The 20,242-nt window shown below is 43.4% G+C and overlaps 1 protein-coding gene across 6 annotated transcripts in view; it reads right to left on the reverse strand.

Annotated features, from left to right (window-relative positions):
• RAB30 (RAB30, member RAS oncogene family) overlaps positions 1–20,242 on the reverse strand; it is a 101,152-nt gene that overhangs the window by 40,644 nt on the left and 40,266 nt on the right. Inside the window, exon 2 of one of the 6 annotated variants that reach the window (XM_033206790.1) lies at positions 13,164–13,256. The exons of the other annotated variants lie outside the window; for them this stretch is intronic. The gene's annotated coding sequence lies outside the window, so the exon portion shown is untranslated. The remainder of the gene's footprint in view (positions 1–13,163; positions 13,257–20,242) is intronic. 6 annotated transcript variants of the gene reach the window in all.

The following is a 20,242-nucleotide window of genomic DNA, read 5'->3' on the forward strand; positions in this document are numbered from 1 at the left end:
GCAAATTCCTATCTGTATTCTCATTGCCTGACATTTCAGTAGACTAAATATTAAATAAATGCAAAAGAAAAACCAATCAGTACACACAAAAGCTGAGAGTGCTTTTCAGAGAAACTAAACACTAGGATGAGGAAATCAAACCCCAAAGCACTTTGCTCTTAAGGAGAGTTAATTGGCAAAGATCATATAACCAAAGAGAAGAAAACTATAATTTCCCAAGAGAAAGTCAAACCTTGCTACAATGCAGTGTCCCTGTGTGTGCTGGGGGACCCGAAGTGCAGGTCAATTAATTATAAAATACTGCAGGTGATCCAGACTGCAAGAAATAAAGAGAACTAACCTTTGTCGAACATCTACAATAAGCCAGATACTTAGAAAATAATACTTTCTATAAATAAAATGTGCTAGACACAGACCTATCCACTTTACCTGTTTATCAAATTAGATAATTCAAGTCCTCAACAACTCTGAGACATAAGTATTGGCCTTTCTATTTTACAGGTGAGAAAAACATTCACTCATTTCATACATTTGTCCTGAGCATCTACTATGTGCAAGTTACATATCCAGAAGCAGGGGATACCATGATGAACAAGAAGACAAGGTCCCCCTCCCATACAGCATAATAATAGAGCAATGAATGAATGAATGGGAAAATAAGCATATACATAAATAAACAAGAAAAGTATCAGACAGTGATAAGTGCTAGTAGAGAATTAAAATAGGAGGAAAAGACTAGACAGCTATCACAAAAGTTCTCTCTGAAGTGGGTATATTTAAGATGAGAATTGAATAAGAAAGAGCCAGGCCAGGCTTGGTGGTTCACACCTATAATCCCAGCACTCTGGGAGGCTGAGGCAGGAGGATCACTTGAGCCCAGGAGTTTAAGACCAGACTGGACAACATGGTGAGACCTCATCTCTACAAAAAATTAAAAAATTAGCTGGATGTGGTGGTACACACCTGTAGTCCCAGCTACTCAGGAGGCTGAGGCAGAGGGGTCCCCTGTGCCCAGGAGGTCAAGGCTGCAGTGAGCTTTGATGATGCCAGTGTACTCCAACCAAGGCAACAGACCAAGACCTCTTTCCTCTTGAAAGGAAAGAGAGAGAGAGGGAGAGAGAGGAGAGGAGAAGAGAGGAGAGGAGAGGAGAGGAGAGAGAGGAGAGGAGAGGAGAGGAGGAGGAAGGAAGGAAGGAAGGGGTGAGTCAAGCACATGAAGAATGGAAGAAGTCCATTTCAGCATAGAGATCAGCAAGTACAGGGGCCCTATGTGACAATGAGCTTGGCATGTTCAAAGAACTGAAAGAAGGGACACTGAGGCTGAGCACATGGTCAACAAGAAGAGAACTGGGAGACTGCCGTGGGACAGGTCACATAGAGCTTGGAAAGCCAGGGCAAGGAGTTTGGATTTCATTCTGAGTTCAATGTAAGGCCACGTAGTGGCTTTTAAGAAATGTGACACAAATCAATTATCATTTTTAAACTTTTTTTCTAGGCTCTATCATGGAGGGTATTATGGTGTGGACACTAGTAGAAACAAACAGACAGACAGGAGGCTACTGCAAATAGTCTAGGTGAGAGATCATATGGCTTGGACCAGGGTGTTGGTAGTGGAGACAGAGAGAAGGGTATAAATTTTGGAGTGTTTTTGAAGATAGAGAAGATAGAACTTGGCAAAGGATTGGAAAGAGGATGGGAAAGAAAGAAAGAAATCAAAAGTAATACCTAGATATTTGACCTGTGCACATAGGGGGGATAATGGCACCACTTTGTGAAGTTGGGAAGACTAGGAAAACAGTGAGATTGGAGTGGAGCTGAATCAAGAGTCTTTTTTTTTTTTGAGACAGAGTCTTGCTCTGTCGCCCAGGCTGGAGTGCAGTGGCTGGATCTCAGCTCACTGCAAGCTCCGCCTCCTGGGTTCCCACCATTCTCCTGCCTCAGCCTCCCAAGTAGCTGGGACTACAGGCGCCCGCCACCTCGCCCGGCTAGTTTTTTGTATTTTTTAGTAGAGACGGGGTTTCACCGTGTTAGCCAGGATGGTCTCGATCTCCTGACCTCGTGATCCGCCCGTCTCGGCCTCCCAAAGTGCTGGGATTACAGGCTTGAGCCACCGCGACCGGCCAAAGAGTCCTCTTTTGACCATATTAAATTTGAAAGGACACTTAGACATCTATGTGGACATGAATCTGAAGTTCCAGAGAGAGTTTGAGGCTAAAGATACAAACATAAGGGTCACTAGCAAATGGATGTTATTTAAAGCCATTGAATTATCAGAGGATATCTATGGAGAGTGGATAAATAGAGAAGAGGGCCATTTCAGAACCTGGGCATATCACCATTTAGAGATTGAGGGAAGAAGGTGACTAAAGAAAGCTTAGAGAGGTAGGAAGAGAAGCAAGAAGTAGAGTGAAACCCCGTCTCTACTAAAAAAAAAATACAAAAAACTAGCCGGGCGAGGTGGCGGGCACCTGTAGTCCCAGCTACTCGGGAGGTTGAGGCAGGAGAATGGCGTGAACCCGGGAGCGGAGCTTGCAGTGAGCTGAGATCCGGCCACTGCACTCCAGCCTGGGCGACAGAGCCAGACTCTGTCTCAAAAAAAAAAGAAAATGGTGATCAGTCTTGTCAAATGCTGTTAAGAGAATAACTAAGATTAAAACAAAGACAAGGGCTGGGCATGGTAGCTCATGCCTGTAATCTCAACACTTTGGGAGAATGAGGCAGGCAGATCCCGTGACACCAACAGTTTGAGACTAGCTTGGGCAATGTGATGAAATCCTATCTCTAAAAAAAATACAAAAATTAGCTGGGCATGTTGGCGCGTGCTACTAGTCCCAGCTACTAGAGAGGGTGAAGTGGGAATATCATTTGAGCCTGGGAAGTAGAGGGTGCAGTGAGCCGAGATAGTGCCAGTGCACTCCAGCCTGGGCAACAGGAGTGAGACCCTGTATCAAAATAATAATAATAATGTAACAAAGAGATTTTTATTTCCTTTTTAACTTTTTTATTTAAATAGTTTTTGGGGAACAGGTGGTTTCTTATTACATGGCTAAGTTCTTTAGTGATAATTTCTGAGATTTTGGTGCACCAATCACCCAGGCAGTGTACACTGTACCCAATGTGTAGTCTTTTATCCCTCACCCCCCTCCCACCTTTCCCCCTAAGTCCCCAAAGTCCATGTCATTTTTATGCCTTTGCATCCTCATAGCTTAGCTCCCACTTACAAGTGAGAACATACGACATTTAATTTTCCATTCCTGAGTTATTTCACTAAGAATAATGATCTCCAACTCCACCCAGCTTGCTGCAAATGCCATTATTTCACTGCTTTTTATGACTGAGTTGTATATCATGGTGTCTATATACCACATTTTCTTTATCTGCTCATTGGTTGATGGGCATTTAAGCTGGCTCCATATTTTTTCAATTGTGAATTGTGCTGCTATAAATATGTGTGTGCAAGTGTCTTTTTCATATAATGACTTCTTTTACTCTGGGTAGATACCCAGTAGTGGGATTGCTGGATTAAATGGTAGTTCTACTTTTAGTTCTTTAAGAAATCTCCGTACAGTTTTCCATAGTGGTTATACTAGTTTACATTTTCACCAGCAGTGTAGAAGTGTTTCATTTTTCACTGGGCGTGGTGGCTCACACCTGTAATCCCAGAACTTTGGGAGGCTGAGGCAGGTGGATCACAAGGTCAGGAGATTGAGACCATCCTGGCCAACGTGGTGGAACCCCATCTCTACTAAAAATACAAAGCTTAGCTGGGCATGGTGGCACGCGCCTGCAGTCCCAGTTACTTGGGAGGCTGAGACAGGAGAATCACTTGAACCCGGGAGGTGGAGGTTGCAGTGAGCCAAGAATGCACCACTGCACTGTAGCCTGGCAGCAGAGCAAGACTCCATCTCAAAAAAAAAAAAAAAAAAGTGTTTCCTTTTCACCACATCTGCACCAACATCTATTATTTTTTGATTTTTCAATTATGGCCATTCTTATGGGAGTAAGGTATCTCATTGTGGTTTTAATTTGCATTTCTCTGATGATTACTGACGTTGAGCATTTTTTCATGTTTATTGACCATTTGTATATCTTCTTTTGAGAATTGTCTATTCATGTACTTTGACCACTTTTTGATAAGATTAATTTGTTTTTTTCTTGCTGATTTGTTTGAGTTCCTTGTAGATTCTGGATATTAGTCCTTTGTCAGATGCATAGTTTGTGAATATTTTCTCCCACTCTGTGGGTTGTTTGTTTACTCTGCTGATTATTTCTTTCACTGTGCAGAAGCTTTTTAGTTTAATTAGGTCCCATCTATTTATTTTTGTTTTTGGGTTCTTGGCTATGAATTCTTTGCCTAAGCCAACATCTAGAAGAGTTTTACTGATGATATTGTCTAGAATTTTAATGGTTTCAGGTCTTAGATTTAAGTCTTTCAATCCACCTTCAGTTGGTTTTTGTATAAGATCCAGTTTCATTCTTCTACATGTGGCTTGCCAATTATCCCAGCACCATTCATCAAGGTGTCCTTTCCCCACTTTATATTTTTGTTTGCTTTGTTGAAGATCAGTTGGCTGTAAGTATTTGGCTTTATTTGAGTTTTTTTTTTGTTTTGTGTTTTGTTTTGAGACAGAGTCTCACTCCATCACCCAGGCTGGAGTGCAGTGGCACAATCTCGGCTCACTGCAACCTCCACCTCCCAGATGATTCTCATGCCTCAGCCTCCTTAGTAGTTGGAATTACAGGCATGTGCCACCATGCCCGCTAATTTTTGTATTTTTAGTAGAGATGGGGGTTTTGCCCATTGGCCAGGCTGGTCTCAAACTCCTGACCTCAAGTGATCCATCCACCTCAGCCTCCCAAAGTGCTGGGATTACAGGCATGAGCCACCACGCTGGGCCAAAAAAAATAACAATTATGTATTTATGTTCAGCAAAAGTGAAGATGGAAATTAAGGTACAGATCATTTTGTTTCTTTCCTCTTTGCCTGGCTATCTCAGGAAGCAAGTGGCTAGGAAGAGGCCTCTTGTCACCTGTTTTCCATGCCTACCCTGTTTTATCATGCGGCAACACAAACCCCTACTCCCCTGCCCCATGTTTCTCTCATCTAGCTTCCCATTAACTGTTCTAGTTTGCTTCTTCCTTCAGGGCAGCAGAGATGTCATCTCCCCCAGGAAGTCCTCCCTGATCTCTCCATCTCTGAATCTTTGTAACACTAAGTTACTAGTACATACAAATTTAGCTCTTGATCATATTTGGTCTTATAATCATTCTCTGATTCAAATATCAGAGTGGGAGCAAGAGTACTTTTTTTCAGTAGGAAATTCAATACAATTGTTGGCTATTGTTACTGTGAGAGGTAGCTTAATGCAAGGATTCAGATAGATTTGGGTTAAAATTATGGCTCTGTTCCATCTCTTACAGGCTGAATGATTTTGGGCAAGTCATTCCCTGAGACTCAGTTCCCCTAACTAGAAAATGCGAATAATATTGCCTACTGATGACAGTGGTGAGCTGCCTGGAGCAGCCGCTGCCATCACGCTGGCTACAGGTGGAAGGCGTGGCCAGGACTGCATGTTCCATGGAGCCAGTGAGTGCCAGGGACAAGCAGGGGCTCTGCCCCTTCTGAACTGGGGAGGGAGCTACTCAGGTGCCACTGCAACTACCCAAACCACGACTGCAGACCCAGGCCTCCTGCTCCACAGAGCAGGCAGAAGCCCCACCCTCCCAGGCATAGCTACAGCCACTCAAATCACGACCGCAGACCCAGGCATCCCTGTACTTTTGGGGGTCCAGGAAGGTCCCCACTTGCCTGTGCAGGTTCAGAGGTGCCTGCTCCCACTGCCTGGCCTCTCCCTACTCCTTATGCCTGCTCTAATCTTAGAGCAGGGTTGGGGCCAAGCTCAGGCACTGTCACAGCCTTGCTGGGTGTGCTCACGCTAGGACTCTGTTGCCTCAGCCTCCTCCAGACTTTAAGCACCGACAAACATGGGGAAAAGCCGAGGTGGGGGCTAAGGGCGGCTCTGAGCTGGCCTGCACTTGCCTGTTGGCACGAACAGCCTGGATACCACGACTAAGGCAGGAGGCAGAAAAGCTCCTGGACAGAAGGGGGTGGGTCCCTGTTGAGACCCCACCTTCAGGCCTGGGAGCTGGGTTGTGAGTACCACAAAGCAGGGTGGAGATTTGTGGTGCCTTTTTCAGCCTGCCCATGGCCACCCATGGACCAACTGCATGCACTTCTTCCCCTCTGAGACCCGTAAAAAGCCCTGGGCTCAGTCAGATCACAGAACAGAGGGAGGATGGGACAACCAGCTGTAGAGAGGAGCTACCCTCTCTGCTGAGAGCTGCAGACAATGGGACAACCTGCTTGCAGAGTGGAGCCACTCACTTTAGGGCCTCCTCTTTGCTGAGAGCTACAGAGAGGAGTCACCAACTCTAGGGCCTCCTCTCTGCTGAGAGCTGCAGAGACAATGGGATGACCCGCCCACAGAGAGGAGCCACTTCCTCTTTGCCAAGAGCTGCACATGACAGGATGACCAGCTGCAGAGAGGAGTTACCTTCTCTGCTGATAGCAGGAGCTACTCTCTCTGCTGAGAACTGAACACTTGTTGGGACAACCTGCCTGCAGAGAGGAGTTATCCTCTCTGCTAGGAGTTAAACACTCATCAGGACATCCTGCCCATGGAGAGGAGCTGCTCACTGCGGGTCTTCTCTGAACTGTTCTATTGCTCAGTAAAGTTCCTCTTTGTCTTGCTTACCCCTCCGCCTGTCTGTGTACCTCATTCTTCCTGGTCATAGGACAAGAACTTGAGACTCACTGAATGGTGAAGCTAAAAGAGTTGCTGTAACACAAACAGGATTGAAACATGTCCCTTGCTCACCAGGTTATAAATGAAGAGGAGAGACGAGCTGTGGCCCTCCAGGAAGCCCAGACCTGGGAGCTCCCTGATCCAGGGTGTGACTCTCTCTTTGGGGCCCCGTGGTTCCTGGTGCCTCCAAGCTTCCAGGTGCCACCTCATTCCCCAGTACCAGCTGGGACAGCTATTTGTGGTGCACCTGGTCCAGCTGCAGCCTCATAGAGAGCTGGCACCTATGCAAGCACCTTGAGCTGCCCGCCTGGCAGCAGCAGCTGGCATATCTGGCTGTGCAGAGGCCAGGCTCCATGCTCACTCACACAACTCTCTCGCTCCACGCCTGACTCCAGCCTCCCTTGGAGGCATGGGATCCAGCCTGGTAGCATGAGCTGAGCACAGCCTGCCAGGCCGAGTGGGCGGAACAAGCCCAGAAGGCCTCAGCAAAACTGGGGCAAAGGCCCCAAGGGCCACAGGTTTCCAGCCAGAAAAGCGACACCCCAAGATCCCATGTCACTACCTCAAGGGCTGCTGTGAGATTTAAATGAGATATTTTTGTAAAGCATCTGTCACAGTACCTGGCCTATTGGAAATGCTCTATAAATATTAATTCCCTTCCTCCTAATGACTTTGTGAATATCAGTTTTATCTCTCCAACAAGATGTTCTTGAAGACAGATCATATATTTTACGCATTTCATTAGATCATCCACATTCTTAGAACATAGTTCAATGCATCATAGGCACTTAATTAAGTACTTCTTGGTTTGATCACAAGTAAAAATCATGGCTGTAGGTATGCCTTACAATAGACCAGTGTTTCCTAAATGCTGGTACCAGGTGAACTACATTAAACTCATCCAAAGAGCTTCTTTTTATTGGGGGTGGGGATGAAGGGGGTGGAGGAGACAGGGAACAGGGCCTTGCTCTATAGCCCAGGCTGGAATCCAGTGGCATGATAACATGGTCAGTGAAGCCTGGACCCGCCAGGCTCAGGTGATTGTCCCACCTCAGCCTCGCTTGTAGCTGGGACTATAGGCACATGCCACCACACTCAGCTAATTTTAAATTTTTCTAGAGATAAGGTCTCGCTATACTGCCCAGGCTGGTCTTGAACTCCTGGCCTCAAGTGATCCTCCTGCCTCAGCTTCCCAAAGTGTTGGTATTACAGGTGTGAGCCACCGCACTTGGCCCAAAGAGCTTCTTAAAACTAAAAGTGCTAGATTCCTTCCCTAGATATTCTTATTAAGAAAGTCTGTTCCATTAACTTTCAATAACTGAGAAAGGTCTTCCAATTTTTACTTTAGATATTTTTATTAGATATTTTTGCACTGCTTGAATTTTTAAATAAGTATCCTTTATTTTATAATTTTAAAATAAAGACAACTTTTAAATAAAAAATAGAAAAACTGACCAGAATCAGAAGTGAAATCTAGAGTACTACAAAACGTTTCTTTCATAAGTAATGGGCAATTAAAAAATAATAATAATGAAGTAAAAATATCCCCTGGCCACAACTGGGGAAATATGAGCATGGCCTGATACCAGATGATCATTTTGTTTTTTGTTTTAGATGAAATTTTATGTTGTATCAAATGTCTTTATTCTTAGAACACACATGCTGGGCCGGGCGCGGTGGCTCAGGCCTGTAATCCCAGCACTTTGGGAGGCCGAGGCGGGCGGATCACAAGGTCAGGAGATCGAGACCATCCTGGCTAACACGGTGAAACCCCATCTCTACTAAAAAAAAATACAAAAAACTAGCCGGGCGAGGTGGCGGGCACCTGTAGTCCCAGCTACTCGGGAGGCTGAGGCAGGAGAATGGCATGAACCCGGGAGGCGGAGCTTGCAGTGAGCTGAGATCTGGCCAGTGCACTCCAGCTTGGGTGACAGAGCGAGACTCCGTCTCAAAAAAAAAAAAAAAAAAAAAAGAACACACATGCTGAAATGAGAATTTCAGGTGAAGTGTTATAACATCTGCAACTTTCAAATGGTCCAGCATATATGTATATATGTATATGTATGTGTGTGTGTGTATACACACACACACACACACACACACACACGAGAAATAAGGCAAAATGTTAACAATTGTTTAATTTAGTTGGTGGGTATTTGGGTGTTCAATTTATTACTCTTTCAAATTCTCAGTATGATTAAAATTTTTCATAATAATAGTTGGTGGAAAATATTCTCAGTTGATTCTGGTGATAACCTAGCTTGGGAACCACTGTTTTACCCAATAGATTCGTTCCTGAAGTTAGAAAAATAAGAATTCTGAGATATACAACATATAAATGCTCTGAAGGCAATAGTATTTAAAGAAATCCCATGTCACAATCTCTCCATAAAACACTGTCTCCTAATTAATTGTTCATAAACCTACATTTCACATAAGATTTGCTTAAGGTCAGCGCTCAGATAAGGGCAGACTTGAAATGTTGGTTAAGGGAAAAAGAGGCATGCACAAGCACAAAGCCTGAGGGTTGTACTTGACTTCTGTCTGCTCCCTAACTCCTGTCTTGCTGATCTACCTGTTGAATATTTATCAAACCAGTCCCCTCCTCTCCTTCACTCCTGTTACTACCTTGGGTCAGACTTCATCCTATCTCCCCTGCACCAGTGCTGAGAGTTCCAGCTGATGGCCCTGCCTCGGGTCCTACCCAGCTCAGACTCACTTCCTCCTTGGCTAATACATATCCAAAACACATGCTGGCTCATTGCTCTTCTACTGAAAACCCTACAATGGCTTCCCACTTCAAAATCAAGTCCAGAACTCTTCAACCTGTTTATAACATCCTCTCAACTTTGCCAGCCTCAACTCTCATCAAACTCACATTTTATAGCCCAGTAACAGTGAATTCCCCATGATACGTCTCACCTCCATGCTTCAGCCCACGCATTCTTACTTCACCTTGCTCAGGCATCACTCTCCTTCTGAAAGCTTTCTTGGATTTACCACCTGCCATGCCTTCCCTCCCATCTCCCATACAGAGATTAGAGTCTCCTATTTGGTTCTCCCACAATACCTTGACAGAGTTTGATCTGTGCAGTTACCCAACTGCTCACAATTATTTACTTATAAGACTATTTACTCCATATCCTGGGACCTCTTGGGGAAGGACTGGATTTTATTCATCTTTATAGCCCCAGTACTTATTTCTGCTTTGCCTTTCTGATGCCCCATTTTCTCCTCTAGAGAATCAGAAGAATATCACCAACTTGAAAGGCTGGCATTAATTAAGTATTCAAAGCTTACCACAGGCATACAATAGGCCTTCAGCACATTTGATTTATAGGCTCAGCATCTCTTGTTTTTCGCTTTCCAATTCTGCCCTTCAGGACCAGCCTCTTACACTGGCCCTGTTTCCAGCAAGGACACAGCAAGTAAGCTCCCCACCCCTCTACATGCCAAAATAGTGAGGGTCTCAAACTCCAGATCTGCCTCAGGCTTTCCTACCCTGCCAGTGCCCTCTGGACTCTAGGATGACTCAACTAAGGAACCAGCGCAGTACTGCAAACATTTCTTGAGCAGTTTTATGCAAGGCAATGTCCCTGATGCAGTGGAAAGTGATACAACATGTACAAAAAATGTATGCCCTCTTATAGGGTGGGGGAAGGGTGAGGAGACAATTAGACAAGTGAAGGCAGTAAAATTCAAAGAAGAAAAACGTTGTATGTCTCTGGGGGTAGACAGAAATGCCTTAGAGGGGGTGGCATTTGAACTAGACCACAAAGGATGGATTTAAGCTAAGAGGCTGTTTCCAGAATTGTGTGTGTTCCATAAAACACAACACCGAAATGCTACTGTTACTCAGATGAAAAGTAAAGTAAATTTAGAAAATGCTGCCTACTATGTACCCCTCTAGGAGATCTGCAATGCACAGTAACAAGCGTGAAATAAGGAACCCTATTTAACTGTGTTGAACTCAGCATCCCAAGTTTGTTTGACTACTAGTTAATTCCCTATTTCTTTCCTCCTGGAGGAGAGAGTTATAGCATCTTTCAAACTCTGAGGTGTCTTGAAGTAGGGAACCCTATATAACTCTGTTTAACGCAGCATCCCAAGTTTGTTTGAACACTAGTAAGTTCCCTATTTCTTTTCCCCTGGAGTTAGATGTATAGCAACTCGGAGAACACACTTTAAGAAACAACAGGTTAAATGTTACCCTTTCAAAGCTATCCATTTGCATTTTACCAGGACTTCACATTGATAATACCTTCATATCTGATTTTTTAACAACACAATCAGCAATTTAAAAAATTCTCCTGACATTTTGTCAGAAGAGAAAAAGCAATGGAAGATGCTGCAGAACCAAGAAGTTTCTCATTGTGAAACACAGTGTAGACCATAAGCCTTTTTATCAAGCGAAGGGAACAACACATCTCTGACTGAGTCCATTCATTCTTTGTTAGGATGTTTACACTTTTATAGCTGCCCTCACTCCCTCTGCAACCTGCTGACTGGGTAAACAACACTAGACTTGAAAGCAAAGGGAACAACATTGCATAACAACAAGCCCACAGGGCATGTTTTGCTCCTTTATATTTACCAAACAGTTGTGCTTGTAAAAGACAAGAAGGAAAGGGGCACTGCAGCTCATCTGTCCCCACTCCTGAAATTACAATGCTGAATTATCCAGTCTGAGAGTTAACATGTTTACTGGGAGTGAGGCACTGTGCTCATGATACAAAGAAAAATAAGGTATAGTCGTTACTTCACAAGCCAGGGCAGACAGGCAAACAAAACGTAATACAGCAAAGTGCAAGCAAACACTTCTACAGTAAGAGGGGAGTACACAAAAGCCAGGACTCCTTACCTTTGCCTGGGCTTAAGGTCAAAAGAAAGCACGTTAAAATAAGGAAAAACTCCTCTTCATTCTTAAAGAATTGAAAAGGAATTTTCCAGGCAAATAAAATATATGGACAGATATAGATACATAGATATAGATAGATGATATAGATATAGATACAAGGCCAGGCATGGTGACTCACATTAATCCCAACACTTTGGGAAGCCAAGGTGGGGGACTGTTTGAGCCCAGGAGTTTGAGACCAGCCTAGGCAACATAGTGAAACCCCCATCTCTTCAAAAAGATTAAAAAATAAGCCAGGCATGGTGGTGTGCACCTGTAGCCCTAGGTACAAGGGAGACTGAGATGGAAGGATCACTTGAGCCTGGGAGGTTGAGGCTACAGTGACCTCTGATCATGCCACTGCCCTCTCACCTAAGCAACACAGGAAGACCCTGTCTCAAAAAAACAAAAAAACAAAAAAACAAAAAAGGACATAGATATAGATACACATACATACATTAAAAAAAAAAATAGGCCGGGCGCGGTGGCTCAAGCCTGTAATCCCAGCACTTTGGGAGGCCGAGACGGGCGGATCACAAGGTCAGGAGATCGAGACCATCCTGGCTAACACTGAAACCCCGTCTCTACTAAAAAATACAAAAAACTAGCCGGGCAAGGTGGCGGGCGCCTGTAGTCCCAGCTACTCGGGAGGCTGAGGCAGGAGAATGGCGTAAACCCGAGAGGCGGAGCTTGCAGTGAGCTGAAATCTGGCCACTGCACCCCAGCCTGGGCGACAGAGCGAGACTCCGTCTCAAAAAAATAAAAAAAAACAAACAAAAAATAAGGCCATAGGGCTGAGTAGAATAGGATACGTGATATGATTTGGATATCCGTCCCCTTTAAATCTCATGTTGAAATGTAATCCTCAGTGTTGGAGGTGGGGCCTGGTGTGAGGTGTTTGGATCATGGGGATGCATTCATCATGAATGGTTAGCACCATCCCCTTGGTGATGAGTGAATTCTGGCTCCACTAGTTCATGTGAGATCTAGTTAAGAGTGTGGCACCTCTGTCCTCACTCTCTCTTGCTCCCACTCTTGCATGTAACATTCTGGCTCCCCGTCACCTTCTGTCCTGACTGTAAGCTTTCTGAGGTCTCACCAGAAGCAGATGCCAGCACCATGCTTCCTGTAAAGCCTGTAAAACTGTGAGCCAATTAAATCTCTTTTCTTTATAATTTTCCCAGCTTCAAGTATTTCTTTGTAGTAATGCAAAAATGAACTAACAATAGGATAGGACAAGATTGAAAAGAAAAAAAGAGCAGCCAGTCTGGAGAAGGTGTCAAACTGAACTACTGCATCTAATTTCACTTATTCCAAAAATCCCACAAAAATTCAGTAAAGTGCTTTCTTCTTATTAACAAAACCTTACAAGTACAGAGAAGATAAGAGAGGACAATGGTGTCAAATTTCGGAAGCTTGGGAAGCAGATGAACAAGTAGCAACTGACTTAGCATACTCACAAAATCTGGAATTCAGCTGATTTAAACCACAGAATCCTTAAAAAGTACAGGAACTGATAGTATCTTGTACTCCTAGAGCAGGTGTATAGGATGCTAGAATAAAGAACACAAGAGAGAAGGCTAATCAAGGAGTTAGATACCTAGATTCCCCCCCTCATTAACAAAACTCCAAAGGCTTGTCTCTGGAGAGTGCAAAACAGAAATATCCAGTATTTGCTTGAAATAATCTGAGGAAGGGGATTGGGGGATACAGAGCAAACTAAAATATCCATCAACTGAAAACTAGTGAACCTTAAAGATGGGTAGATGGGGATTCACTGTATTACCGTCCCTACTTTTGTAATCTTTAGCATTCCCCATAATAAAAAGTAAGAGTGTCTCTGGCCTGGCAGTATCCAGCATGGTTGAGGGGGAAACACATCATAGATAAGGTACTATGTCTACAGAAGATAGAGTGCAAATGTTCCCACATTCCTTCTGAGTACCAAAGCACAGTCAGATGGAACCCCACCATCCGAAGAAGAGTGAAGACTCTTTGCTGGTGAATGTACCCAAGGGAAAACCTGAAGATGTTAACATCAGGGGAGCCCAACAAACAGCCCATCCAGATCACCCTACTGTGAGGCTCAGAGCTAATTATCTCCATTCTGTATTCAGAGTTTCCTGATGGTACTTTTTAAAAAGAGCTTTATGTCACATAGCATATAATTCACCCTTTTAAAACACACAATTTTGCTCTAGGAACTAAATGAAAAATAAAATGTATATTTCAATGGTTTTTAGCATATTCACAGAGTTATACAACCATCACCACAATCAATTTTAGAACATTTTCTATTCCCCCAATGAAAATCCTACACACATTAGTAGTCACTCTGCATTCCCCCGACTCCCGCAAGTAACTACTAATCTGTTTTTTTGCCTCTATAGATTTGTCCATTCTGGCCATTTCATATACATGAAATCTTACACTGTATGGTCTTTTGTGAGTGACTTCTTTCACTTAGCATAATGTCAAGGTCTTGACAGCTTTTTTTCTCCCCCTCTTAATCAGGAGCAACACAGTCAAGGATCACATTTTAGAGTGACATCTTGGGAAAGCCTCTAATAAAGATACAGACCACGGCAAACACACAAAAAAGCGACTTGAAGGAAACAGATAATATGCAAGGACAGAAATACCATTAATATTCTCACAAAAATGAAATAAAACTACATCCATGAAACAAAAATAGGATGCTATATAAAGGAAACACAGAGAACAAAAAGAGCTCTTAGACACTGACAACATAATAGCAGAAATTTTTTAAAATCTTCAATGAAAGGATTGAAAGATAAAATCAAAATCTTCTAAAGAATAAAATCAAAAGACAAAGATATGGAAACAGCAGAGAGAAGTTAAGAATATTCTAAAGGCTCAGTACAGGAGGTCCTATATCCAAGTAAGAGAAATTCCCAGGAAAGAACAGAAAAAAGAAAAATCATAACAATATAATTCGATAAAATTTCAGAGAACTGAAGCATGCAAGTTGCCAGCTTGAAAGGGCCCAGCACACCAAGCACACTGTGAAATTTCAGAAAGTTGTAGACAAAGAGAAGATTTTACAGACTGTCAGAGAGGAGGGAAAGACAAATAGGTTATATATAAAGAATCAGAAATCAGAACACTTCCAACTTCTCTACAGCAACAATAAAGACAATAAAGCAATGTCTTTAAAATCTGAAGGAAAATGATTTTCAACTTAAAATGCAACACCCAGATAAACTACCAATAAAGCATGAGAATAGAACAAAGATACTTTAAAGTACACAAGACTCAGAAATTCATATTCCACGCACCGTTTTATAAGAAGCTCCTACTTTGGGAGGCCAAGACAGAAGGATTGCTTGAGCGCAGCAGTTTGGGAGCAGCCTGGCCAACATGGCGAGACCCTATCTCTACAAAAAGTGAAAAAATTAGCCAGGCACGGAGGCATGCACCTGTGGTCCCAGGTACTTGACAGGATCACTTGAGTCCAAGAGTTTGAGGCTACAGTGAGCTGTTTCACATCACCACACTCCAGCCTGGGTGACTGAGTGAGAACCTTTCTCAAAAACAACAACAACAAAAAGCTCCTGGAGGATGTCCTTCACTAAGTGGTATACAAGAAACATCTAGAGATCTAGTCCAAAGACAAGCAACAGAGGACCCCAACAGGACCCCAACATGACTACCACAGGAAGTAGTCAACCAGACTAAAGAAGTATAACTCAAGAGACAGACACATTGGGCCGGGCGCGGTGGCTCAAGCCTGTAATCCCAGCACTTTGGGAGACCGAGACAGGCGGATCACAAGGTCAGGAGATCAAGACCATCCTGGCTAACACGGTGAAACCCCGTCTCTACTAAAAAAAAATACAAAAAACTAGCCGGGCGAGGTGGCGGGCTCCTGTAGTCCCAGCTACTCGGGAGGCTGAGGCAGGAGAATGGCGTAAACCCGGGAGGCGGAGCTTGCAGTGAGCTGAGATCCGGCCACTGCACTCCAACCTGGGCGACAGAGCGAGACTCCGTCTCAAAAAAAAAAAAAAAAAAGAGACAGACACATTGAAGACAGCCATCACCAACAACCCCACTGCCTTTAAACCCTCTTTTGTGTCATGTTCACATATTTTAAATATATGATTATAAAGTTTTCAAACATACATAAAAGTAGACCCCTGACACCCATTACCAAAATTCAACAATTACCAAGGTTTTGACATGTTAACTTAATCTATCCCTTTTCCCCCCTATTTTTTTCTTTGTTTAAATATTTTATATTATTATTACTATTATTATTTTAAGACAGGGTCTCGCTCTGTTGCCCAGGCTGGAGTGCAGTGGTGTCATCATGGCTCACTGCAGCCTCAACCTCTGGGATACAGCAAACCACCTGCCTCAGTCTCCTACAGCGCTGGGATTACAGGTATGAACCTCAGCACCCAGGCTGTTTAAGTATTTTTAAACAAATTCTACATCATATCATTTTATCCCTGTGTACCTCAGAACTCATCTCTATATTACTCATCTTCTTACATTATACTACTATTATCACACCTGAATAAAAGTAACAGTAATTCCTTGATATCATCCAATACCTAGTCCATAAAATTTTCCCCAACATCTCAAAAATGTCTTTTTACACACATCTACATGCATACTTGTAGTAGCACACCTTACGACTGCAAAGATATGGAACCAAACTAAGTGCCCATCAACCAATGAGTGGACAAAGAAAATGTGGTATATATCCACCATGGAATACTACTCAGCCATAAAAAGGAATAGAATAGTACCTTTTGCAGAAACCTGGATTGAGCTGGAAGCCATTCTTCTAAGTAACTCAGGAATGGAAAACCAGATGCCTTATTTTCTCACTTAAGTGGGAACTAAGCTATGAGGACACAGAAACAATACAGAGCAATATAATGAAATTTGGGACCTGGGGAAGGAGGGGGCAAGGGGAGCGAGGGATAAAAGACTATATATTAGGGCTGGGCACGGTGGCTCACACCTGTAATCCCAGCACTTTGGGAGGCTGAAGCGGGCGGTCACAAGGTCAGGAGATAGACCATCCTGGCTAACACAGTGAAGCCCTGTCTCTACTAAAAATAAAAAAAAATTAGCCAGGTGTGGTGGTGGGCGCCTGTAGTCCCAGGTACTCGGGAGGCTGAGGCAGGAGAATGGCGTGAACCCGAGAGGCGTGCTTGCAGTGAGCCGAGATAGCGCCACTCACTCCAGCCTGGGTGACAAAGCAAGACTCCGTTTCAAAACAACAACAAAAAAAGACTACATATTGGGTACGTGTACACTGTTTGGTTGACAAGTGCACTAAAATCTCAGAATTCACTTCAGAATTTATCCATGTAACCAAAAACCACTTGGAACCCAAAAGTCATTAAAAAAAATTTTTTTTAAATGTCTTTTCAATGCCAGGTGTGGTGGCTCATGCTTATAATCCCAACATTTTGGGAGGCCAAAGCAGGAGAATCGCTTGAGCCCAGGAGTTCAAGAGCAGCCTGGGCAACTTGGTGAGACCTCATCTCTTCAAAAAAAAAAAGTGTTGGGTGTGGTGGTATATGCCTGCAATCCCAGCTTCTTGGGAGGCTGAGGTGGGAGGATTGCTTGAGCTTAGGAGGTCAAGGCTATGGTGAGCCGTGCTCACGCCACCGTACTCCAGCCTGGGTGACAAAGTGAGACCCTATCTCAAAAAAAAAAAAAAAGAAAAAAAAGTCTTTTTCTGGCTGTGTGCGGTGGCTCATGCCTATAATCCCAGCACTTTAGGAGGCTGAGGTGGGCAGATCACCTGAGGCCAGGAGTTTGAGACCAGCCTGGCCAACATGGTGAAACCCCATCTCCACTAAAAATACAAAAATTAGCTGGGCATGGTGGCGCGCACCTGTAATCCCAGCTACTCAGGAGGCTGAGGCAAGAGAATGGCTTGAAACCAGGAGGCAGAGGTTGTAGTGAGCTGAGATGGTGCCATTGTACTTCAGCCTGGGCAACAGAGCAAGACTCCATCTCAAAAAAAAAAAAAAAGTCTCTTTGCAATTAAACTAAATTGTGTCCCCCCACAAGTTCATACATACGTTGAAGCCCTAATTGTGTCCCCCCACAAGTTCATACATATGTTGAAGCCCTAATTGTGTCCCCCCACAAGTTCATACATATGTTGAAACTCTAATTCCTAGTACCTTAGAATGTGACTGTTCATGTATTTGGAGATAGAGCCGTTAAAGAGGTAATTAAATTAAAATGAGGTTGTTAGGGTGGGCCCTAATCCAATCTAACTGGTGTCCTTATAGAAAGAGAATAGGACATGTAGCAGGACACTGGGAGTGTGCATATACAGAGAAATGACTATGCAAGGAGGTGACAAGAGGGCAGCCATCTGCAAGCCAAGGAGAGAGGCCTCAGAGGAAACCAATCCTGCCAGCACCTTGATCTTGGACTCCTCCAGAACTGTGCACATAATAATTTCTGTTGCTTAAGCCACCCAGTGTGTGGTACTTTGTTATGGCAGCCCTAGCAAACTAACACATAGACTATCCGAATCAAAACAAGGTTCACACATGACATCTGGTTATAATTCTTAAGTCACTTTATTATTTTTTTCATGTCACTGACTTGTTGCAGAAGCCAAGTCAGTTGTCTGACAGAATGTTCTACATTCTAAATTTTTCTGTTTGTTTCCTTAGAGTGTAATTCAACTTGTCATCCTTTCTCCCATCTTTCCAATATATTAAAGTTAGCTCTAGAGGCTTAATGAGATTTTAGGAGTCAATGTTTGGGTAAGAATATTCCATAAGTGGTGCTGCAGATTTTTTTTCTTTTTTGAGATGGAGTTACGCTCTTGTTGGCCAGGCTGGATTGCAATGGCGCAATCTTGGCACACCGCAACCTCTGCCTCCCAGGTTCAAGTGATTCTCCTGCCTCAGCCTCCCGAGTAGCTGGGATTATAGGCATATGCCAGCACACCTGGCTAATTTTGTACTTTGAGGAGAGATGGGGTTTCTCCGTGTTGGTCAGACTGGTCTCGAACTCCCAACCTCAGGTGATCCGCCTGCCTTGGCCTCCCAAAGTGCTGAGATTACAGGCGAGAGCCACCAGGCCCGGCCTGCATATTCTCTTTTTAACCTGACAAAAAACGCATAGGTAAACTTGGTCCAGGTTCTTTCTGCCTCTATTTGTCTTGACCATATGCTGATGAAGTACCTGCTCTTCTCCACACTATTTGTTTGGGTTAGTTGGTGACATTCACTTTATCCTACAGAAGAGTTCTGCTTTGACCTACTCCTTGAGAGCTGAAAGGAGGCCAAAGAGAGACTGGAGGTAGAAAATACAGAGCCATCTACTCTCTGTGACATACTCCATACGTCCAGTGTGTGCCCACACTACAACCCTGTCAGATGTCTCAATAGTAGTGATCCTTATTTCCTAGGATTCATTCACATCCTTGCCCACTGACTTCCCCATTAGAGTCTTTTAAACCCCCTGGGAATCTAAAGCCATATTATGACCCAGAGTTTAGATCTAACAGTGACAAAGCTTGCTAGGTTTGTGCTTGCTTCTTGGTTTTTTAAAAAAACATTTGTTTTAGTAATACAAACATAGGTGGTTAAACTGTACAGAAAAGTAAGAGAACGATGAACACAAAAGTCAGGATAATCATTATGTCTGGTGAGGAGAAAAGGGGGTATGATTTCAGGGCAGAGAGTGGACAAACAGCTTCTAGGACACAAATAATGTTCTAGCTGATAAATTGGATGGCACATTCACAATTTTCTTTCTTTTATTTTTTGAGACAGCATCTCACTATTTTGCCCAGGCTGGTCTTGAACTCCTGGCCTCAAGCAATCCTCCAACCTCAGCCACCTGAGTAGCTGGAATTGCGAACATGTGCCACTGCATCTGGCCACAATTTTAATATTCATCTTTAAACTGAAAATATGTATTTAAAACATTCTTTCATACCCATTGTATATTTCGCATTAATTATTTTTATGTAAGCAGTCTACCATAGCTAGAACACAGGGTTTGAAGAGTAGAGTAAAAGGAGAAAAGACTGGAAAAGGAGTTTACTCTAAAGGCAAATAGGAACCTTAATCATGCTCTCTTGGAAGTAACATCAGGAAACATTTATACCCAATATCAATTAAAATGGTTGTCTCATAATCTATCTATCAAGAATGATAGGAAAAAAATCCATTTCTTCTAAGTTACCTAAATATGAAATACTCAACATCTTAAACATCTCACTGGGGAACATAATAATATGGTTTTGATGCATTTTTCCAGGGAGAGGAGTTTCAGCTTGCCCTAGGAAACACGTTTGCCTCAAATTCTTTTTTTTTTTTTTTTTGAGACAGAGTCTCACTCTGTCGCTCAGGCTGGGGTGCAATGGTGTGATCTCGGCTCACTACAACCTCTGCTTCCCGGGTTCAAGTGATTCTCCTGCTCAGCCTCCAGAGTAGCCAGGATTACAGGCACATGCCACCATACCCAGCTAATTTTTGTACTTTTAGCAGAGATAGGGTTTCACCATGTTGGTCAGGCTGGT

The sequence above is a fragment of the Trachypithecus francoisi genome, unplaced genomic scaffold (genome assembly GCF_009764315.1).
Source record: "Trachypithecus francoisi isolate TF-2019V2 unplaced genomic scaffold, Tfra_2.0 Lachesis_group8, whole genome shotgun sequence".
In the NCBI taxonomy this organism is placed as follows: domain Eukaryota; kingdom Metazoa; phylum Chordata; class Mammalia; order Primates; family Cercopithecidae; genus Trachypithecus; species Trachypithecus francoisi.